The 11,378-nt window shown below is 47.3% G+C and overlaps 1 protein-coding gene across 2 annotated transcripts in view; it reads left to right on the top strand.

The window, feature by feature from the left end:
• The first annotated feature begins 1 nt into the window (after window position 1).
• The window catches only part of LOC140543438 (nck-associated protein 5-like), a 63,478-nt gene continuing 52,101 nt past the window's right edge, over window positions 2-11,378 (top strand). The window contains exon 1 of one of the 2 annotated variants that reach the window (XM_072666562.1): window positions 2-81. The gene's annotated coding sequence lies outside the window, so the exon portion shown is untranslated. The remainder of the gene's footprint in view (window positions 82-11,378) is intronic. The other variant, XM_072666564.1, reaches the window with a different exon arrangement.

The following is an 11,378-nucleotide window of genomic DNA, read 5'->3' as shown; positions in this document are numbered from 1 at the left end:
TATCTGGAGTCCACATCAGCAGCCTTCCTCCCTACACCCTCCCAGCAGCCTGAGGGCCCCATAGGCACCTGTTACACTCAGGTGTGTCCGCTCTCCACCCATACTCACTGTCCCGCGGTGCACTCCGGGCATGTTTGTTTACTATTCGGTTGGGCTGAGTGCGGGACGTCCCGCTGGAGAATTTCAGTGAACTTTAAATAGTAAAGCCTTATTTACACATCTAATCTAGGACCGGAACTACTTTCTCATCCTCACAACACCCCGCTCTGTAGTCCTGTTCCGCTCTCGGGAGAGCCGGGAGAGTGCTGAGGTGAAAGTGGTTCCGGTTCCTGCAGCGTTCGCCGTTAGCATAGCGTCTCCTGTGAACTACAGAAGCTCAGTCATGTCTCGGCTGATCGACAGAATGGGATGATGATACTGCTGAAGTGTTTCAGCAGAACCAACAGCTTCAGCCTCTGCATGTGGGCGTCCATGTTCCTCCTCGTGTTCCTCTGCATGTGGGCTATCCAGGATCCCAGTAGGACTGAACCCCCCCTGTCGGTCAGTCTGACCATGTCGAAGTGAGACAGACTAGCTGAAACACAAGCCCTCTTCTACAGGACGGGGTGTAAAATGAGTCTCTTGTCCGGGTCTTTGGGGAGCTCTTTGTCGTAACACCAGGTGCACCAGTGCTGTGCACACATGCCTGGGAACAGCTGTGGACGGTCAGGAGGCGGTCAGACATTCCAACAAGACATTCTGGCTAATCACTTGTTTCAAATGTGCTGCTATTTACAGAGCGCAGATCATAGAACCCTGGATATCGGGCTATTTTTTATAAATCCTCTACAGGAAACTTAAAGACACACTATAGACACAGATACAGATACAAAGATATATAAAATATATAAATATAAAACTATATAACGCATAAAATGTGTAATAATCTGAATATTTTGTCTTAATTGTTCCCCCAACATGTTAAATTGATCAGTAATTGTAAATAAGTGATTATGGCTGTTGAAATCTGCACACTGAGTGCTGCACGCTGTGAGTGGTGGGTGTAGAGGAGGGTGTAGAGGAGGGTGTAGAGGAGGGTGTAGAAAATGTGCTCTTTAATATCTTTAATAAAATAAAAGAACCAGACCAACACCAGCAGCGCTCCAGCCTCAGGAGGGAGGATTATCGGCCTGTCTGTCTGTCTGTCTGTCCGTCTGTCTAACACACTCTGCTATAACACTAAACACACACAATTAACAAACACACACTCCCTCACAGCTACACAAACTCCAAATCAGACTCAGAGGGGGTGGGGTGGGGTTTGGGGGGGTGGGGTTGGGGGGTGGGTTTGGGGGTTGGGGTTTGGGGGTGTAAATCTGTGCCGCAGGATAAAATGTAAATAAATGAAAAAAAGAGACGGGCTGGAGTGGAAGATCAAAGAGTACAGAATCTGGTGGGAATGGGCTGTCTGGGGGGCTTTATGTGTGTGTGTGTGTGTGTGTGTGTGTGTGTGTGTGTGTGTGTGTGTAAGAGAATTTGGTTTTTCTGTCCTCGTTAGGACGCGGTGGTGTTCTGTACTGAAGACTGTAATGAAGTTTTTCCTCTTTTTTTAAGATTTGCTTGCATTCACTCACAGACCAGTACAATACACCAACAAGGCAGTAATACGTGTGTGTGTGTGTGTGTGTGTGTGTGTGTGTGTGTGTGTGCTGTGATTCTCAGCTCTGTCCCATTGGGAGGATATTATTCTTCTACCTATGAGAGAGTGTTAGACACGGCTCTCTCTCTCTCTCTCTCTCTCTCTCTCTCTCTCTGTCTTTCTCTTTCTCTCTCTCTCTCTCTTTCTCTCTTTCTCTCTCCCTCTCTTTCTCTCTCTCGCTCCCTCTCTCTCTCTCTCTCTCTCTCTCTCTCTCTCTCTCTCTCTCTCTCTCTCTCTCTCTGTCTTTCTCTTTCTCTCTCTCCCTCTCTTTCTCTCTTTCTCTCTCCCTCTCTTTCTCTCTCTCGCTCCCTCTCTCTCTCTCTCTCTCTCTCTCTCTCTCTCTCTCTCTCTCTCTCTCTCCCTCTCTCTCTTTCTCTTTCTCTCTCTCTCTCTCTCTCTCTCTCTCTCTCTCTAGCTCACTCAGTGTGTTGTGTGCTGCACTCGTACTCTTCACTGTTTGTGTGAAGTTTTAAACTTCTTCATCTTCCTCATAATAAAGACAAATGTATGTAAGTGAGCTCTGTTCTGATTGGCTGTGCCATGTTCAGAACGACTCTGAACTGCAGCATGACTTGGCAGGGCTAGACTGCTGTAGACTGACTGGACTGGAGGACCAGAGGACTTAAGGAGTGAGGGACTGGGGGACTGGAGGACCAGAGGACTTAAGGAGTGAGGGACTGGGGGACTGGAGGACCAGAGGACTAGCAGGGTCTGAGGTACTGAGGGTCTGAGGTTCTGAGGTACTGAGGGTCTGAGGTACTGAGGGTCAGAAGTTCTGAGGGTCTGAGGTTCTTAGGGTCAGAAGTTCTGAGGTTCTGAGGGTCTAAGGTTCTTAGGGTCAGAAGTTCTTAGGGTCAGAAGTTCTGAGGGTCAGAAGTTCTGAGGGTCTGTGTGAAGCTCGTGTGTTAGGATGAGATGGTGGAGGCTGAGCGGCTCTCTGGTGGGATGCTGTGGATGTCAGACTCACAGCCTGAGGCCACTGTTTCACATGTTTCTGGTAGTGTGTGTGTGTGTGTGTGTGTGTGTGTGTGTGTGTGTGTGTGTGTGTGAGGCATTTTGGTTAGGGTACCTCTTCCCTTAATTGAGGTCTCTCTAAAACCATCATTGATTTTGTCCTCTGCTCTGTGTCCCTGAGAGCCTCCACACAGGAAATTACAACAAAGCACAATGGTGTGTGTGTGTGTGTGTGTGTGTGTAATGCAAATGTTGAGCATAAACAAAAATTCAATAGATATATAAAATATATTATTATAACCATTATATAAGACTATATACATACAGTTATTTTTTTCTAATCTGTGTGTCTGGTCTCTTACCCTCTCCAACCGCAGGCTGGTCACATCATGTCCGAAACTCGCTGTAAGGGCAGGAAATGGCTAGCATGAAAATCTGACCCCTACAGCATGTTGGAATTGACCTGGGGTGCAGGGGCTCCATGCTGAGCCATGCTGTGGGCGAGACGAATGGACATCCTCTTTCATTACCCACCCACACACACACACGCACACCCCCACACACAGTGTGTGTAGCTTATTCTGAGTGTGTGTGGTATTAAGGTCAACCACATTATGACCACTTGTCTAATACACTGCTCCTCTGAGAGCTCCCTCTACAGACTCCTGAAGGTGGTCTCTGTGGGGTCTCCACCAACACGTTTCAGCAGATTCTTAAAGTTCTGAGCTGTGAGGGGGAGTCTCGGGTGTCTGGAGTCTCGGGTTGGTGGTCTGTCCTTCCTCAGACCACCAGCAGTAGGTTATCACCACAGCTTAATAGAAGCCCCCCCACAAACCTCGGAGCTGTTTGGGAGACTATATGGACAAAAGTATTGGGACACCTCAACATTCCACCTACAGGAGCTTCTATGCCGTCCCATTCTAAACCCATAGGCTGTATTAATCTGAAGCCGGCCCCTCTGCAGCTCTACCAGCAGCAGGTCTGGGGCTTCAGTTATTGAAGCAGGCTGCACGGCTGGGGGCCATTCAATGATTAAGCGATGTCCCAATACTTTTGTCCAGTGTATTTAATTTCTGCAGTGGAGTGTTCTCTCGTACTCGAGCTGTACACACACCATGTGCTGGTTATCAGTGTGTGGAAATGGAGCAGGATGTGTATTTTGGCCGTGAGCTGGGCTGACCCGTGTGTGTTTTGGTCAGTGGGGACGCATTGCTGTGTTTAAAGTGTGTCTTGTTATTACAGGCGGTTGTGGCTGGTGTGTGTTAAGGTGGTGCTGCGGTCACACAGATAATGCAGATCTAACCCCTCGTACAGTCACACTGACCCCTGGTTTAATGGAGGCTGTAGCGGAGGTTAAGCCTCTCGGGCTGTGTTTGGATTCATCCCTCAGAAACGCAGAAACCGGGTCAGAGCTGAACGTTCATTAATTATGCGTGTACGGAAAGTTCTAAACCCGTATCAACAGACGCAGCCAATCAGACGGCATACTCTCGTCAAACAGCAGCTGTTTACACACTGCATCCATGTCTGTTTATCTCTCTCGCACTGACAGATCGGTGGATCCGCCATGCCTCTCCTCTCTACTGTACAGCCACCTGGATTACCCGGAGTGACAAGGCTTAAAAGGGGAATTCCACCCATAGCTCAAAATTCTCTGCATAACATAAAGGGGGGGGGGGCTGTGCTTCACTTTACATTTTTATATAGAATGATGATGATGATAATGATGATGATGATGATGATGAAGGTAAAATAGTGAATAGAGAATCTGAACTAATCCAGTTTTCTTTAGGACTACTTTCTGTAGCCGCACTACACCCTGCAGCATGTATCCCTCCACCATTTTAATGATCTGATTTTAAAAGCAGGTTCTAGAGCCGAACTCTTCTCAGAACTCTGGTAGAACCGTGTCTCAGACATTGGGTTCTAACCACCGCATAATTTGTGCTGAGGCTCCTCCCCTTCAATATAATTTGTTCTAATTGTCACATTGTTTGCCCTGAGACTCCTCCCCCTCACTATGATTCATCCTAAGTGTCACATTGTCTGTCCTGAGACTCCTCCCCCTCACTATGTTGTTATGAACACCTTGCCTCACTATGATTGGTTCAAATTTTTCTTTGGTACAGAAGCTCTTTATGGATGTTTAATTAATATCTGTACAGTATCTACATTTCTGCTTTCAGGAGGAAGCCGTATTAAATATCATAGATCCATATCAGACACAGAACCTTCACACCGGGCCTCAGCGTTTAGCGGTAGGATCATATTCCCAGTTTTAGTCCTCATTAAATCCTGACTGCATTCCGGCTGACTGCGTTCTGGGGCTAGCGTGTGAATTCTCGGAGGGAATTGTAGCCTAATTCTCGGAGTCCCCTCTGGCCCGCGGGGGGAAGCTGTGCAGTATAGCTGAGGAGATCCTGTGAGCAGATTATGGTGTATACGTTTCATCCTGAACAGCAACAGCGTCCCTCTTCTTACAGGCTTACAAAATTAGAGCAGGAGGACAAACGAGCGGAGCCTGATCCGGCCCGCCCTTGCCAGCCGATCCGGCTCCGCACACTTTCTCAAGTTCTCACACTTTCTCTTCTTTCACGCTCTGTGAGGAGGCTCGATTTCCATTATTGATTTGCTGTTATGATTGCTCCAGTTCTCTGTTCATAAAGGGGGCGGGGCGGGGTGGGGTGGGGTGCTGGATTTCTGGGAGGGTTTTAATTCCCCAGCATGCTTTATGTTTTTTCTGAATGGAAATCCTCTTAGTGGAAATACGCCCCCGTTTCTCCGCATGCAGGGAAAAGGGAAAGCCGCTGGGCTCTTTCTGATGTCGGTTTAGCTCTCATACTGTCCCGCAGTCCTCCACCCCAACACACCCCCCTCCTCCCCCCCGGAGTCTTCATGCTTTGTTTTCCCGTCTTTCCCTTCTTGTGTTTGGGTGGTGTTAGAGCTGCTTGGGGTTTCGCTTCGTTATCACGATATTCCACTTCCTCCCCATTGGGTGTAGTAATCACTGCATCATTCGTTCTGAGACTCCTCCTCCTCACTGTGATTAGTTCTAATCACTGCTTCATTCGTTCTGAGACTCCTCCTCCTCACTGTGATTAGTTCTAATCACTGCTTCATTCGTTCTGAGACTCCTCCTCCTCACTGTGATTAGTTCTAATCACTGCATCATTCGTTCTGAGACTCCTCCTCCTCACTGTGATTAGTTCTAATCACTGCCTCATTCGTTCTGAGACTCCTCCTCCTCACTGTGATTAGTTCTAATCACTGCTTCATTCGTTCTGAGACTCCTCCTCCTCACTGTGATTAGTTCTAATCACTGCCTCATTCGTTCTGAGACTCCTCCTCCTCACTGTGATTAGTTCTAATCACTGCTTCATTCGTTCTGAGACTCCTCCTCCTCACTGTGATTAGTTCTAATCACTGCCTCATTCGTTCTGAGACTCCTCCTCCTCACTGTGATTAGTTCTAATCACTCTCATTTGCTCTGAGACTCCTCTCCTCCTCACTGTGATTAGTTCTAATCACTGCCTCATTCGTTCTGAGACTCCTCCTCCTCACTGTGATTAGTTCTAATCACTCTCATTTGCTCTGAGACTCCTCCTCCTCACTGTGATTAGTTCTAATCACTGCTTCATTCGTTCTGAGACTCCTCCTCCTCACTGTGATTAGTTCTAATCACTGCCTCATTCGTTCTGAGACTCTTCCCCCTCACTGTGATTGGTCCTAATCACTACCTCATTCGTTCTGAGACTCCTCCTCCTCACTGTGATTAGTTCTAATCACTGTCTCATTTGCTCTGAGACTCCTCCTCCTCACTGTGATTAGTTCTAATCACTGCCTCATTCGTTCTGAGACTCCTCCTCCTCACTGTGATTAGTTCTAATCACTGTCTCATTTGCTCTGAGACTCTTCCCCCTCACTGTGATTGGTCCTAATCACTACCTCATTCGTTCTGAGACTCCTCCTCCTCACTGTGATTAGTTCTAATCACTGTCTCATTTGCTCTGAGACTCCTCCTCCTCACTGTGATTAGTTCTAATCACTGTCTCATTTGCTCTGAGACTCCTCCTCCTCACTGTGATTAGTTCTAATCACTGTCTCATTTGCTCTGAGACTCCTCCTTCTCACTGTGATTAGTTCTAATCACTGTCTCATTTGCTCTGGAGACTCCTCCTCCTCACTGTGATTAGTTCTAATCACTGTCTCATTTGCTCTGAGACTCCTCCTCCTCACTGTGATTAGTTCTAATCACTGCCTCATTTGCTCTGAGACTCCTCCTCCTCACTGTGATTAGTTCTAATCACTGCCTCATTCGTTCTGAGACTCCTCCTCCTCACTGTGATTAGTTCTAATCACTGTCTCATTTGCTCTGAGACTCCTCCTCCTCACTGTGATTAGTTCTAATCACTGCCTCATTCGTTCTGAGACTCCTCCTCCTCACTGTGATTAGTTCTAATCACTGTCTCATTTGCTCTGAGACTCCTCCCCCTCAATGTGATCGCTCCTAATCACTGCCTAGTTCGTTCTGAGACTCCTTCCTCTTCTTTTGATTGGTCTTAATTGCTGCCTTGTGTTCTGAAACCCCTTCCCCTGACTACAGGTGGTTCTAATCACCACCCTGTTTGGTTCCAGTCTTTATTAGTCCTTATTTAAATGATGTGATACTGTGATTTATTCGGAACAAATTCTATTATTTATTTTTACAATAAATGGTGTCGTTACAGCTGGAAGGATCTTAAATCTAGTATAAATATAGAATTTCTCATTTCTCTTTTAAGTAATTTAAGGTGTTTGTATTTGTCCATAAGTTCCACTTATAACATTTGCGTGGCTTCGTGTTTTAAAACGGTCAGAATTTATTTTTACACTCCTCCCCTTTACCCCCCAGTAAACAGACTGTCACTGTGCCTTTAAGACTGAGAGAGGTGGATTAGCACTCTGCTGGTTGACTGTGTCTCATTCAGAAAGCACTCAAACACTACTGAGAACTGCAGTATAAGTGGGTGTGGCTAAACTATGGTAGGCTGAATAGGTGGAGACATGTAAATGAGGTGGTTCTCATTGCTTGGCATCAGATAAGCAGTTAAATGTCCAAATACCTTTGGCATCCGTTAGAGTGGCAGCACTAATCATCCAGCATCAGCACCTTATTATTGTGGCTGAATGCAATCAAATCCTTCTCAAGGCAAAGAAGAGTAGAGGCTGTGAGTGCAGTAGAGCGGGATTTCAGGAGACACTCTGGCAGTTCAAGAGTTAAGTCCAGACAGCGGCAGTAGTGAGGGGGGGTGGAGGGGGAGGAGCCAGAGGGGGCTCGTCCACAGCTGCTGGAGCGGGCCGGCTGTGTGGCTGCGAGGGCGAGAGAGAGCCTGACCCCCATTCTGCTTTTCACTCACTTACTCTCTCTCTCTCTCTCTCTCTCTCTCTCTCTCTCTCGCTCTCTCTCTCTCTCTCTCTCTCTCTCTCTCTCTCTCTCACTCACTCTGTGTCTCTCTCTCTCTCTCGCTCAAGCTTTGCTGTCGCGTGCGGAACAATGGCAGGCGCTGCAGCCGCTGCAGTCGCCCAGACACTTTGACTTCCTCGCTGCTCCTCAGGCTGCTTTGGATTCTGATCAGCAGAACACACACACACACACACACACACACACACACGTGGACACGCGCTGTGGTTGGTGGACGGCGGCGGCTCCAGCTGCAGCTCAGGATGGAGTTTTAAGATGCTGGAGATTAAGGGAGCGAGCGCTGAGGATTATTACTGGGCTGATCTGGTGGATGTGAACGAGGTAGGCTGGTGAAGAGCATGCTGGACCACACTGTGATCTGTATGTGCCCTTCAGATCTGTGTGAGGTGTTCAGATAGCGGTGTGTGTGTGTGTGTGTGTGTGTGTGTGTGTGAATAACGTGGGAGCGGGTCTTCACAGTTCTGCTCAGGCGTGTTTGTGAAGATTACGTGGGGCTAATGTGGATCATTCAGCCTGTAATGTTGGTGTTCCTCTGAACTCTGTGTGGGTCTTGTTTTGGCTGCGACTTGTAAGTGTGACAATGCTGTGGACGCGTGTGTGTGCGTGTACGTGTGTGTGCGTGTACGTGTGTGTGCGTGCGTGTGTGAATACTGCAAGTGACATTGTGTTAAAGAGCAATTGCACAGATTTGCAAAATTTGAGAGCTGAGCTCAGTCAGAGTCGGGTTTGGGGGTTCGGTGTGATTCTGAGCTCCACTGTAGAGAAACTGACCCACTCTGATCTCTCTACAGTGGAGGTGAATGCAAGCAGGCGTCTGTAGCCATGACTACAACACAGATACAGCCCATAATTTATCTCCTATCCAAACCCACCAGTGCAGCTACACGAGTCTTCTGAGTTTTATATGGAGTGATGATGATGATGATGATGATGATGAAGGTAAAATAGTGAATAGAGAATCTGAACTAATGCAGTTTTCTTTAGGAACTACTTTCTGTAGCTGCACTACACCCTGCAGCATGTATCCCTCCACCATTTTAATGATCTGATTTTAAAAGCAGGTTCTAGAGCCGAGCTCTTCTCAGAACTCTGGTAGAACCGTGTCTCAGGCATCAGGCAGCGTCTTCATCACCATTAGGTGAAGAACTTTCTGTGAGGAGCTTTTAGTAGAGCTTCAGACGTCTGCTTCCCTTCACCTCCACTGTAGAACCACAGCTCTGACTGGGGGAGCTTATCTAGAACCTCCACTGTAGAACAACAGCTCTGACTGGGGGAGCTTATCTAGAACCTCCACTGTAGAACTCCAGCTCTGACTGGGGGAGATTATCTAGAACTTTCTCTGCGTATTAAGATGATATTTATCACAGTAATGATAGAAATGGCCGTATTGCCACCCCGGACTGATTGTATTACTACACTGGATAGGAATGACCTGTGTTTCGGTCTTCATGTCAGAACAGGTAAGTGTGAACCTGGCGCAGCGCCCTCGTGCTGTACAGGTTTAAACTGTTGGGTTTGGCCGCTGTTCACTTGGCTGCAGTAATCAGTGATTAACTTTAACTTGACTATGTGATGCACTTTAAGCGTGACGCACTGATCTCAGATCTGAAAGCTGAAGTCGCTAAAGGAGGAGAAAACCTTTCAGTGGATCAGTCCCAGTTTCATATGATGGCAAAAAGTGAAAAGTAAAGAAAGGTCTGTTCCATCAGTGAGAAGATGATGATAGGTTGAGCTCGTTCATATGTTCTTTTGGATATTTTTGGAGTTTTTTGGGCGCTATAACAGTCACTAATCAGTCTGTTATTCCACACAACCCCTAATAATTCAGACCAGTTCTGTAGTTTGAAGCAGACCAGCATTCCCACCTAAACAGATCAGGATACCTGCGTCCAAATACTTATGACCAGTGAAAGGAGGCTGCTGTGTCAAACACTAACCGTTTATTTTACACCAGCAGATCTCAGCCCATCCAACCCTACTAGACTTTATTACCATCACATCTACAGTACACTCCTGACCCACCATCACATCTACAGTACACTCCTGACCCACCATCACATCTACAGTACACTCCTGACTGACCCACCATCACATCTACAGTACACTCCTGACTGACCCACAATCACATCTACACTACACTCCAGACTGACCCACCATCACATCTACAGTACACTCCTGACTGACCCACCATCACATCTACAGTACACTCCTGACCCACCATCACATCTACAGTACACTCCTGACCCACCATCACATCTACAGTACACTCCTGACTGACCCACCATCACATCTACAGTACACTCCTGACCCACCTGGGTCCAAAACAGCAGCTGGAAGGTCTGTTTACTTTGAGGGTCTTAGTTACAGTAGCAGTGTGTGAAACTAGCTCCACCATGTTTGGAAGCTGTACTTTAGCCTGGCTAGCTCTCACTGTGAGCTGAAGCTGATCTGCTTCTGAACGATGGTGTATTACACCCCCTCAGCCACCGAACACACTCACCATGAACACACACACTGTTATGGTAGAGAGACGGGGGTACAGGCTTCAGGGGGTCTGGAGCAATTGGTGTCTGATTGGTGGCAAAACTGGTGGGTGTTGCTATGGGAACATGAGAAGATCAAAAGCAGGTTGTACTGGAAGCAGTTTAATAGGAATTCTGATAACTGGTACTTAACTGGTTTTATGCTCCAGTTCGTTTGGTCATACTGAGCCATGCTGAGTTCAGTGGCGTCAGTTTCACACTTTTGCAGCACCAGAGTGAGGCAGGGTCCGAATGCTCTGCTGCTGGAGGATGTTTCTGCAGTTCCTCCTGAAAGCCAATTCAAGGTCAGCTCCTGAAAACCATTTTCTCACATAGCTTTGGAACAGGAGTGTGTTTGTGTTTGTGTGCCGGCGGGGCTGCCGCTGAGCTCACACACACTGGGGCATTGAGAGCAGGTGGTAGGGGAGTTGTGGAATGTGCTCCATGTGGTCAGGGTGTGGTGGGAGAGGCTGTCAGTTCATCATGACCCTGTTTCTGATTAACGTCTCGTTAGCTTGCTCAAGCTCTGAAACGCTCCAAACCTGATGTGAAGATGCACTCATGCTGTGAGTCGGAGTGAAAACAGGCTGCAATTGACGAGTATTTAGTGGAGTTTCTTCATGGATATGAAGAAATATGGATTCCATATTCTTATATGGAGTGATGATGATGATGATGATGATGAAGGTAAAATAGTGGAGAATCTCAACTAATGCAGTTTTCTTTAGGGACTACTTTCTGTAGCCGCACTACACCCTGCAGC

This window comes from Salminus brasiliensis, chromosome 21 (assembly GCF_030463535.1).
Source record: "Salminus brasiliensis chromosome 21, fSalBra1.hap2, whole genome shotgun sequence".
NCBI lineage: Eukaryota > Metazoa > Chordata > Actinopteri > Characiformes > Bryconidae > Salminus > Salminus brasiliensis.
This window is presented reverse-complemented; position numbering and strand designations above follow the sequence as displayed.